Here is a 13,284-nt window from a genome sequence, read left to right as displayed (position 1 = left end):
ACTGTTAAGTGGGCACCTTCCGAGGAAGTGCTTCTTTATACAGTTGGAGAAAAATAGCAACAGTGGCTCTTTATCCTTCTCTTGTTCTTCCTGCAAATCATCCAATGTTGAAATTCAAAATTTAATAAGATATTTATCTTTATGTTCAAGCAAAATACTAAGTTGTTCACTTGTAAGTTCATCATTTGATGATTTGTATATCTCTGCAGTAGAATCAAAACTCCTCTTTGAAATATTCTTAGAAATACCATTTCTCTGTTCTCAAGAAGCCAAGTGGTATATTCTATCATCACATAGATGAGTATATAGTGGGGTTTTTACAACACCCAAGAAATGAAAAACCTTAAGATGATAAGAAAGATATGCAGGAAAGAAACAAAATCAAAAACTTGCAAGAAAAAATAGGTAAAGAGCAAACCAAACTGCAATAAGTCACCAAGGTCAATCCCCTAAGCACCTCCCTAGAATTGGCGCCAAAATGTTGGGTGCAGATACATTTGAATAATGGACCAAAATTTAATGTCAACCCAGGGTTCGTGGACTTCGAGACACAACACTAGAAATGCCATAGAGAACCCTTAGCAACCTGGAAATTGAATTCTAGACTAACTTGCACATCAATCTCTTTATAGATTCCCACAAACAACAATTAAATTCAATCCTGCACTGAAAGGCAACTTGAGAGAACATAAACACCAATCTTGCAATTTTTTAGAACAATCCTAATTATTGACCAACAGATCCAACCTTTTGACAATCTAAAGAGAAAAACCTTCTAAAAACCAATACATAAAGTCCAAATTCGATTTTGTCATGCAAATCAATCAAAGTTCTCACTCCGAAAGCAAATGGAAATATTTCACAAATATTCAAATCAGTCCCAAAAGGTGTATTATATATAAAAATACTTCCTATCGTACAGGACACATTAGACAACACTACTATGGATTGCACTTCCACATACCTTTGGGTATATTTTGGAAGTCCCCATTTGGTTGTTTTCGTGCAATAGGTAACCGAGTCGACCGCCTTATCTACTATGATACACCAAACACAACATTTGAGGAGAATTCCTTCACGTACTAGAAACAATATTTTGCAGTTCACAGTGACTTGGTAATCCTTATCTGCCTAATTACCCCTTTTTTTATTTTGTGTCTTTCATTTATAAAATCAATTAATTGATCGCGGAACAACATCCTTACGGTGGAAGAATTCCTTAGTAGATCTTAGGTTCAGACCAATGGAAATAGTTCTTGAGTCTACCAGTCAAGGAAACCCCTTTGACAGGAATCCTAGTCCTTTTTGTTGTTTTTGAAATATTGGTTCTCCTTATATGGAAACGTTGTCCCTTCCCAAATTTACCATTGGTTTACCAGTTTTTTGTTTTCTACCTCCTTGGTTCCAAATGTCCAAACTCCTTCTCAACCAAGTAGCCCTCCACCTAAACGACATCAACCTCAAGTTGATCCTAAAGTTGACCCTTTTCCTTCTTCACCTATTGTTTCTTCATCCCTTTCTTCTTCCTCATGTGATGGAATTATTTATTCTTTTCAGACCAGGAGGTAACTCAAATCAAATCATGTTATTCATTCATGTTGTTCATTATTATATACAAGAGGGAGTGACTGTTCAGTTCATCTCCCGGTGAGTCTCCATCTTCTCTATTATTTATTTACACTAATTACAATTGTTCACCCAATCCCTATGATTTGGTGTCAACATTCCGCCCCCCTTAATCTGAAGGGATGTTGGTGAGTCCAAGCATCATTTTGAATCTTTCAAGCTTTTCTCTTCCAAGTGCTTTAGTGAAGATGTCTGCAATTTGCTCATTAGTGGAACAATGGCGAAGATGGATTGTTTTGGCCTCAACATGATGTTGAATCAGATGATATTTAGTATTGATGTGCTTCGTTCGATCATGGAACTTTGGGTTCTTTGCCAACTTTATTGCCAAGGTATTGTCAATCATGAGTGGAGTCGATTGTACTTGTTTTACTTGCAAATATTCAAGAATTTTCCTGAGCCACACAATTTCTTTTGTTGCCTCAGCTACGACCACATATTTTGCCTCTGTTGTGGAATATTCTAGAACTGATTGTTTCCGTGATCTCTAGGAGACACCTCCTGATCCAAGACTCATAGCATAACCTGAAGTAGATACCCCAGTTTCTTTATCTCCATCGAAGTTTGAATTAGAGCATCCAATCAAGCTGAAGTCGCCCACTTGTGTATACTTGATTCCAATTTCTTGAGTTCCCTTCAAGTACTTTAGAACTATTTTTGCAACAGACCAATGTCCTTCACAAGGCTTTTGCATAAACCTAGAGAGGATTCCAACAACAAACAAAATGTCTGGTCTGGTAGTAGTTAGGTAGTTGAGACTTCCTAAAAGTTGTCTATACTTTGTTGCATCCTCAAATTCTTTTCTTTCAATGGATGTGAGCTTTAAGTTTTGTTCAATTGTAGTCAGAGGATTACATTTAGTCATGCCAAACCTATTCAACAGATCTCCAATGTACTTCTTTTGAGAAAGGAATATGGACTTTGGATGTTGAGGTACTTCAATACCAAGATAGTAATGAACATAGCCCAAATCAGTCATTGCAAAACCTTTCCTCAATTCCTTCTTTATGGATGCAATGTAGCTCCCATTGTTCCATGTCACCAAAAGATCATCTACATATACAACAAGATATGCAACTATTTTTCCTACCTTCTTGACAAACAAAGTTGCATCATCAAGATCATAATGTTTGAAATTGAGTTTCAGAAGATGCTCAGTTAGTTTTTCATACCAGGCTCGTGGTGCTTGTTTGAGGCCATACAAGGATTTCACAAGTTTGTATACTTTATGTTCATGTCCTTTCACAGCAAATCCTTCAGGCTGGGACATAAAAACATTCTCTTTTAGATCTCCGTTCAAGAAAGTAGTTTTTACATCCATTTGATGTACTTTCCAACCATTCTGAGTTGCTGGGGAAAAGAGTGTCCGGATGGTAGCCCATTTTTCTGTGGGGGCAAAAGTCTCCTCATAATCGACCCCTTCATTCTGTGCAAAACCTTTTTCCACAAGCCTGGCTTTGTGCTTGTTAAGTGAGCCATCAGCGTTATACTTGTTCGTGTAGACCCACTTGCAGCCAATTGGTTTGGTTCCCAATGGAGGATCAACCAGCTTCCAAGTGCCATTCTTTATTAAGGCATCATACTCCTTTTGCATTGCTTCTCTCCATTCATCGTGAGAAGCATCTTCTTTGAAGGAATTTGGTTCAAAATCTGTAGACAAATTCAATTCACAATCATAAGAAACATCCATATCAACAGGTGAATCAGAGTCATCTACATCACCTCCATTTTTCCAGTTTGAATTTCTAGTTCCTGTCTTTCCAACCTCATCAGGATGAACACTTTCAAGTGTCTTTGTCAGCCACTTTGGGGGACCTTTCTCAGATGGTCTAGGCTGCTACGTTGATTGAGTATCCCAATTCTGCCAATCACATCACTCAAAGTATCATCTGTTGTTGGAGTTTCATGCGGGGGAGAGAGTGCTTCAGAAGAAGATTCCACAGGTTGATCTAATATAGGAATCCCCCCTTCAATATGTGGAATTTGATTATCAAATTCTTGAAATGATTTTGCATTTGCGAATCTATCCAAGCGATCAAGTTGCTTCTCAACAACATTGTCAATTTTGGATGATTCAAGAAAGATTACATCTCTAGATACAACAAACTTTTTATTGACTTCATCATAGAGACGTATGCTTTGGAGGTGTTTGAATACTCCAAGAAGATACACTTACAACTTCTTGCACCAAGTTTGTTTCTATGTACCTTTGGTATCAAGGCATAACATGTGGAACCAAAGACCCTAAGATGCTTTACCGAAGGAATGTGCCCATACCACATTTCATAAGGAGTATTGTTTCTAATAGCATTAGATGGACATCTATTCTTTACATATACATCACATAGAACTGCATCCGCCCAAAACATCAATTTTACATTTTTGAAAAACATCATGGAGCGTACCATATTTAAGATTGTCTTATCCATTCTTTCAGCTACTCCGTTCTATTGGGGATTATAAGGCATAATTGTTTGATGTTTGATCCCATGTTGGCGAAGATAGTTTTCAAATTCATTTGAAGTGTATTCTTTTCCATTATCAGTGCGAATAGAGCCAATATGAGATTGTGCATAATTTTCAATCCATGTATGAAAGTTCTTGAATGTTTGAAAAGCATCAGCTTTTTTCTTCAATAAATAAACCCAACACATTCTGGTGTAGTCATCAATAAATGTCATCATATATTTATTTCCATTTGTAGAAGGAACAGGCATTGGACCACATAAATATGAATGAATGAGTTCAAGTTTTCTATGTGCTCTGGAATGTCAATCATGAAAAGGCTGTTTGTTATGCTTTCCTAGAATGCAAGCATCACATTGCATAAGTTTCATAGGAATTGTAGGCAAACTAATAACACCATTTTCCTTCAACAAGTGGAGGCTTTCATAGTTCAAGTGTCCAAATCTAGCATGCCATAATAAACTTGATGGAAATGTACCTTCTTCATAATGAGAATTGTATGAGAGATTTTATGCACGAGTAGAGGTACCCTGCAGCTTGAGAAGCCTTTCTTCTTCTATCCCTATCATGACAGGTGAGTGGTCTGATGCTTTTCTCACCTCAAGCTTGCCATCAAACATATGAATGGAGTGTCCTTGCTGGCGGATGTTGACCAAGGATAGCAAGTTTCTCCTCGACTATGGGAGATAGAGAACATGATGCAGAAGAAAGTTTGGAAGACCAGGCAGTTTAAGCCTGATTGTGCCAAGCCCTGATGGCTTGAGTTTTTATTTGTCTTCAAAGTATACTGTGCCATCAACATTGTCAGTAAATTATTCAAAAAAATCTCTTCTAAAAGTCATGTGGCAAGTTTCTCCTGAATCAAGCAACCAATCATTTTTCCAAGAAGCAAGTGAAGCATTAAATAAGCCTTCATTTACTCCAATATTACAGTGTGCCACAACATAGTGAGCGGATTCAGGTGCTTTACCTTTCTCTTTGTCATTAGTTTTACCTTTGGGTTGGTTTCTTTCCTACTCAATTTTGTCCCAAGGTAACTTGCATGTGGATGCATCATGTGATCCATCTCTTTTGCAGCGTATGCAGTGCAAATCTAACTTTTCTCCTTGAGAGTGTCTGCCCCCCCTACCTTTGAAATTTCTTCCTCTTCCTCTTCGACCACCTCTTTCTCTGGAAGAATCTTGAGCAAGATTCTTTTCTCTATGAGCAAGGCATACAGCCTCTTTAGAAGACTTAGGAGTTGTCTTCTTCCCAAAATCTTTCTCTATTTTAGCAATTTTTTTCACAAGGGAGTCAAAGGTAATATCTTTGAGGTTTCCATTTGCTTGCAATGACTCAGGATAATTTGAGTAAGTGGGATAAAGTTCCTTGAGAAAAGCTATCAGAGGAATATCCAGTTCAACATTAGTGACATTGATATCATGCATTATAGATTTTACTTTTGATGCAAGAGTAAGAGGATCATTATTTTGTAATTCAAGGGTGAAGAGTTTAATCATGAGTTGAACAACTTCAAGTGCAGAGTGTGAGTCATAGAGTTCCTTCAGTTTTTGTAAGGCTTCGAAATCATTTGAAAATGGCGAAATATGGGGACTCACCTCTTCATTTATTGATGCTGCAATCAATGCATAAGACTTGTTGTTCTTATTTTCCCAAATGACGAATTCCTTGTCTCAGATAGGATGTTCTGGCTCTTTGTCTCCATCTCCAACACACACTCCTTTCCACAACTCTTTAAAAATGAGAGTGTGTTTGATTTTCCTTGACCATTCTGGATAGTTCTCCTTCCCGGTGAGAACCACTCCCACAATAGATATCAATGAATGCATTGTAAAATCTGTGTACTGTAAAAAAAATACTTCTGGTGGAAAAAATGCAGTTCTAGTGGTTGGAATGCAAAAAAAATGTATAGGAGTTAGTAATAGGTTTTTAAGTTTTTTCGAGCTTTATTTGGCATTAACCTTATCCCAGGGGGTAAAATTTTTTAAAATTGGATTAGATTCTTTACATGGTTTTTTAACCTAGTTATTTCCGTTAACTGTTTTCCTATATATTGATAAGTAATAACATAGTTAATTTTTATAAAAATTTAGTAATACATATAGATATAAATTTCTAAATTAGATAAGCATGTACTTTGATTTTGGTATTTACATAATAATGTTTTAACTAGAATACGATTTTAATATCAGAATTATATATTATTAGGTAAATATAGATCATTTAGTAAACATAAATTATTGTATGAAATAATAATTTAATTTCGAATGGGCCATTACATTAAAATAATTAATAAAAATGATTTATTGGACCCTTAATTTTAATAATTATTTTTAATAAATTCACAGTGACCTATTGTAACTATATAATTTTGGGAATAATAATAGTTATAGATTACCATTATTCAGTTTACCATAATTTATTAATGACCATTTATCTAATTTACCATTGGACCTTTTGATTAAACAATTATTATTAAATGAATACATAGTTACCTATTGTAACTAAATTCTAAGAATAATAATATTTTAATACTATTTATTTGTATTTAAATAATTTAGGGATAATAAATATAGGTTAGGCAATAAAGATGAAGATATAATGACCATTATGACAATAAAAATATTTATTATTCAATTAAATAATAATATTATATGCTTCTATTTTTAGTAAAATCTGGGGTTTGACTTTGATCCTCAGGTCAAAATTAGCCGTTACAATATAGCCGTTGGAGTCACTGCACACTCTATTTAATCAAGCTAAACCAGATCAGTTCTTCAACTTGTCCTGACGATGAACCACACTGGTTGGTTCGAAACGCGTCGACAAACGATTGATTATGTGATTTTGCCGAAGAGTATCTAAACAAAAAAAATGTAATCTGATATTTATGGGAAAAGGGGATACATATGGAAGCTGAGGGATTAACCTGTGTGGGGAGGGCTGATGGTATACCAACGAGGTATGGCAGTGTTAACCTCTATATGAAGATCCATGGTAATGCATGAAGGGAGTGTTAGGATTCAATGTATTTAAGTATAAGTTACAACGTTTGCCGAGCCAGCCCGAGCTGGGGTCTGCACTTTTAAGATCAACCCGTCAATGGAAGTCACAACCTTCTTCAAGGAAAGGAATTCTACTCATAGATATGTCTGCAAGGATTGAAATCTTACCTGTTTGTCTTGTGAACAATGTTAATGATAATGGGCCAACACATTTTGAGTACATTAACAATGTTATGTATTCAAACTTCGTTGGCAAGCTGGAGCCACTCTTGCAATCGCATTCTGATACCTCTACACTACTGGTGACAGATGCCCTTGCGTCCAGCTTAATGGAGGTGAATTGTCATTCAATTCAAACAGATATCTTGTCAAACGGAAAGCTTTGGTCTATGAATGTGGTGATCAATGCAGGTGTCCTCCAAGTTGTCGTAATAGAGTTTCGCAGAAAGGTGTGAAGAACCAGTTGGAGGTGTTCAAAACAATGGCAAAGGCTGGGGCGTGCGGTCTTGGGATCCGATTCCTACTCTGCACGTATGAACCAGAGAAAATGAAATGTTAAACAAATGCAACGTAGAGATCAATAACGCAGGTATAACATTATGAGAAACGACAACACAGGTGTATAGAATGCAGAGAAGGTGACAGTTCTGCAAAATAGGAAGAATAGGAGGGAGTTACAAAGCAGAGAGGGAAGCCAAAAATGGCGCTGGCTCTGATACCATGTCAGACAAGGAGGTAACTCCTCAAATCAAATCATGTTATTCATTCAGGTTGTTCATTATTATATACAAGAGGGAGAGATTGTTCAGTTCATCTCCTGGTGACTCCATCTTCTCTATTATTTATTTACCCTAATTATAGTTGTTCACCCAATCCCTATGATTAAGTGTCAACAATTCTAGTGACCAGGAAGATAAGAAGAAGAAGAAACAAAATAAGTAGGGGGGAAACCATACAACCATTGCTATGAATGCAACTAATGTTGAGAAAATCTCCATCAAGTTTTGTAAAGTTAAATTCCCTTGCATGCTTTGTAAGGGTAACCACCATATTGTCCTAGTATTGCACATGTATTAGAAGTGTGTTCCATAGGCTCACATTATCCCATGTCAGCAGCCTCTGGAGATCATGCTGGTGATAAACCATCAACTAGTGATAGTAAGGTCCATGGGAAAATAGGGTAAAGTTAATTTTCCCTGTAGGTTATGTGAATGGAATCATCCTATTCACCTTTTTTATTATATGGAATGAATCCTCAGAAGTGTTGGAAAACCTTTCTGCTTCTCAACAATGACTTCCAACTGGCTACCGAAATATTTTCCCCAATCCTCCACTAGTTGATGAAGTGATTGATCTGAATCTAATCAATCCCACTCTATCAGAACGTGAATCCCATGAGTCCATTCCTAACCAACCATTGGTTGAGAAAATGGTTGAATTGATTCCATCTTTAGTTGATCATACTTTTCCCGTAGAGAGTGAGGTTCATATTGCTAAGGTTCTTCTTATTTCTTTAGATCCTATTGAACAAGGGGACATTTTTCCTATTGTCACGAAACCCCCTCCAAGTAATGACTCACTTGGTCAGACTATTCAACATGTACAAGTAAGTCAACCTATTTATAACATGGCACAAGTGCCAATTAGTTAGCCTATACCAGGAATGACGCAAATTCTGTCAAGGAAATCGTTACAAGGAATACCTCAAGCTCCTATTGGTCAGACAACGACCATGAAACAAACTTATCTGGGCCAATATTTCCAAGGTCCAAATGCCCAAAAATATCAAGGCTACCCAAACTATCCAAATAATTTGTATCAAGGTGGGATGCAAATGTCTATAGCCCAACGCATCTCGTCCTATCCTGGATATCCCTCACCAGTGGTTAACCTTCCCCCACAAGGTTACTGAGCTACCTAGGGGTCACAACAGAGCTCCTTTTCTTATGTCAAGCTTGTTAAAAAATGAAACAAGGTCCATGAGTAGATTTCATTTTCTTGTGTCAAGCTCGTTAAAAAATGAAACAAGGTCCTGGAGCAGAGCTCCTTTTCTTGTGACAAGCTCGTTAAAAAATGAAAAAAGGTCCCATAAGCATAGCTCTTTTACTATTTCAAATTCATTAAAAAATTAAACAAATTCCCCTGCAATTTGAGTCTGTGATTAGATCTCGTAAACGTTGAGTCGATTCTTTCACTTGATCTTGTAACTAAACCTTCATTCCATCCACCTATTAGTAGCTAGTAGTCTAATTAGGTGAATGAAATGAAGGGGGGCATGTCCTTAGAATTAAGTCATTATGCTAGGGGCATGAAAACCAATTCCAAGCATAGTTTTTTCTCTATTTCAAGCTTGAGTAAAAATGAAACCATTCTCCCCTGATCGGGGTGTGACAAGATGCGAGACCCCTGTGAGGATCATCATTATGATTAACCAAGTGTGGATCAGGTAAAGTGGGTGGCCCACCCGACGCAACCACACGCTCAAGGTAATTAAGGAACCGATGACCCATAACCAAGTGGCAAAGCGGACCTCGGGCACGGTAATTTGGGTTTTACAAGTGGTAAGTCTGGTGGTAAGCTTAGCATTCTGCATGCAAACGTTTTGGTTTCACCTTAGGAGTTGTGATGAGGTGGTGAAGCTTGCTCATGGGACTGGAGACGTGCGCCATAGGTAGAGCACCCAGGGCGATAATAAAGGCACGACGACAAGGCAAGGTTACTGGTATGTATCTTAGGCCTTCCTAGTTCATGAAATGGTGATATTGCTACATGGATCAAAGATGGAATGGTAGGATTTAGTGATGATAATGCATGGGTTAATTGGGATTAGGTTAAGTCTGCCTCTGCTAGCGTCTGGAATGTCGATTTCTGTGTTTTATGGAAATTTGTTGGCTCATATGGGCATGTATGGGGTTGGTTAGAGTCTTGTAATTATAGGCGTTTGAGGCTCAGATGGGTCTGGGGTTGGTTAGAGAATCTGACGTCTTCTAGCCTAGAGGGGCATGTATGGGGGGTTAGGGTTATCACCCAATGTTTGGCCTGTAAATTCTGTGAAGGCCTCATTTAATTCATGGAGTCAAAGGCTTGGTCAGGCCTGGAGTTAGTTAGATATTTTGGGAGGAGTAAGGCATTCAAACCATTTGAAAGATATGGAGATGGTTGGGCCTTCTACCAACCTAAAGGCAAAGGCCAAGGGTGTCAAGGTTCTTTGTGTTATCATTCCTCAAAACAGGAAATGGGGAACCAAAATGGTCTTCCACAGGAAAGTGATGGATGTTAAAACCTGCATTTGGCATTTGGATGGTAAAGCTTTTATTGAACCATCTATTTGTACCACCCTTTCAAGTCTACCTGAACTGCAAACTCCTCCAACTCCGACACTGCTGGTTCTCGCTACGGTGAGGGCTTGGAGGTACCACAGTTGTTGGGTGACCTAGTATACGTCAAAATGGTGAAGGCAGAGGCTGGCACGGGGAAGCGAGGGTGCCATCGCGACAACAACCAAAACAATAGGAAAGGGAAATCCCCGTTGGCTTCGTCTAGCAAGCCCCATCGTAAAAAAGGCAGGAAAACAGGGGAGGAGAACATGCAAAATCTCATGCATGCTTACAGTGTTGGATCCCTGGCACAAGTGAAGTCCATTACCTCATCATGGGAGGCAGAATTGAATGCCAAGGCGGCTGTAGAACCGATTCGAACATAGGACTGGGAACCTTTCGTAATGGACCCTAGACACACCCACGAAAGGTTGACTCTTTTCAAACAGTCAATCCAACTTTATTGGGTAATGAAGAGCTTACTGGCGAGAGCCATGTCAAAAACCCAGAACTTGGATGGCCCCCAACAAACCCAACAATCTGAACCAAACCTCAAGGACATTCAATAGGAAATACAAGCAGTATAGGTGCAATAATACCATCAGAATGTCAACCTTGGCCACATGGAAAAACAAATACAAAGTATGCAACAAAATAAAATTCCAGGGTTAAGTGCAAAGGACCCTGCCCCAGTAGAATCGTCTGATGATTGACTACTGAGAAGTCATGAAATTTCTGAAAGTTTTTGATTTTTTTGTTGTTTTTATGATCTGGTTGGATAGAATTTACATTGTCAGTAGTACATATAGATGGTTGATAGATATGGCAACCTATAAATCTTAGATAGACATACTCAAACTGTTTATGTTTTGGACAGCTTATGATGCTAATCGGTGGCCAACAAAGCTAGTTTCCTTTGGGCAGGTTGAGGCCACCAGACATATTTTTTGTAACATGCTTTACTTATGATTAATAGAAATATATTTCCAAGCTTACACAAAAATAAATAAATGAAACCATTTTCATCCTATACCTCGCAATTGACATTTTTATCAACCTGATTTTGCTAGATGAGCCTTGGTTTTCTCATTCCATCGTCACCATCTTCTTGGCTGATCATACACTTTCACTTGGTTATTTTACCCTAACCCGGGGAATCGTTGTGAGGAGTGGTCCTATTAGCCAACCTCTTAACCTCTACGTGTTTTGAGAAGTTCCATCATGATCGAAACCAATTTCCACCCTTTATACCAATCGTACCTCCAAGAGGAGTTGTCTTTAATCTCTTTTCAGACTCTCAAAACATAAAAGTATTGTTGAGCACTTGTCTTTTCGAACTCCTTAAAGTAAATGAAAAGACATATACCTAGTATAAGTTTAACCCTTTTCTAGACTGGGATAGACTATTTACAAAAAAGTAATACTTTATTCAAACATGACTAAAAGGTTCTCTTAAGTATCGTTTTATGCCTTTTCGAACTCAAGGGAATAAATTTATGAAAATGAACCTTTGGAGTTTTTTTTTTCACCTCTTTTTCAAACTCTCTAAATATGAAAAGGAGTTGAGTTACACCTCCGTTGGACTCATAAAACTATTAAACAGTGTTGGACTCGTTAAGCATGGCGATACTGAACCACTCCTTCTCAAGGTTCATTAAATATACTCATAAGGATTCATTCGAAGGATGAACTTATAGATAAAGCATATGTTATCCTCCTTCATATGTGGATCTCAAGCCTAGATTGATAAAACCTAAACTACCACTTTTACCTAATAAATTCAATGCCTCTCATAGAGTCTAGGTTGGCTTTTGGAGATTACTAGTGTCATCATGCTACTACTTTGAGCTTAAGGAATCATCATCCATTGATGCATTAGGGTGGAGGTTGAAGGTTTAATTTGTGGCAAGGAAGGACAAGACAATTGGGGAGACATCAACAAAGTCAAACATCTATAAATGGTTGTAACTCTCTCCTTCATTTATTAATACAAAAAGCACTTTGCTTTCCTATACTTGTATCATGTTGATGCTTATGTATTTCAATGCCTTTTGACTAATTGATTAGAGACATCAGTTTATGCTATTTGGATATTGTAGTTCTCTTCCTTGTTTTAGTCATTATGCAGGTTCCATTTATAGCACTTGGAGCTAGATTTGAAGCTTAGAAGCAAGGAGAAGAGGAGGGCATACTACAAATTCCAGGTAGGTATTTCTTTCGTATTCTAATTTCTCTAAGGAAAACATAGATCTTTTTTCACCTGTTGTTTCTAGATTAGGCCACTAGATCTAGGGAGTTCCCTTGTGTCTGTGGAATAGAATTTTCCACATAACAATGATTGGTCACACACACACACACCAGTATTCTATCAAGGATTGTAGCTAAATTTACTTCTTTAGTTCGAATTTTTAAGATGGTTTGGAATTTAATTTGAAGTAGTTTCGAATTCAGTTCAAATCTTTTCCTGATTTTAATATGGTTCTTTTGATTCGGTTCAATAAAGTAGATGATAGATCTCAATTCTATTCATAGATTAGTTTTCAATTCAAGTTCAGTAATTTAAATTTCAATTCTACGATTAGAATAGCTTTTCATTCCAAGTCAATAACATAGAATTTATATTTTTTCATTTCTAATTCTTTCTTTTTGAGTAATTTCTTTTAAAGTTATTTTACTTGACAAACATTATGGAAAGAACATGTGTGTTTTCTTAGTGAGAATTGAACTAGAAACCATATAGATTTATTTGCATTTTAATTTCATAATCAAAAGAATAACTCCTAACATATATAGTGCACATACACTTCACAAGTACACAAACCTTGGTTTGACATTTTAAAGACATAATTTAAACATCAATTAAATTACCC

This window comes from Pinus tabuliformis, chromosome 8, assembly GCF_031772625.1.
Source record: "Pinus tabuliformis cultivar Carrire ecotype Pingquan chromosome 8, CPIR1, whole genome shotgun sequence".
Taxonomy (NCBI): Eukaryota; Viridiplantae; Streptophyta; class Pinopsida; order Pinales; family Pinaceae; genus Pinus; species Pinus tabuliformis.
This window is presented reverse-complemented; position numbering follows the sequence as displayed.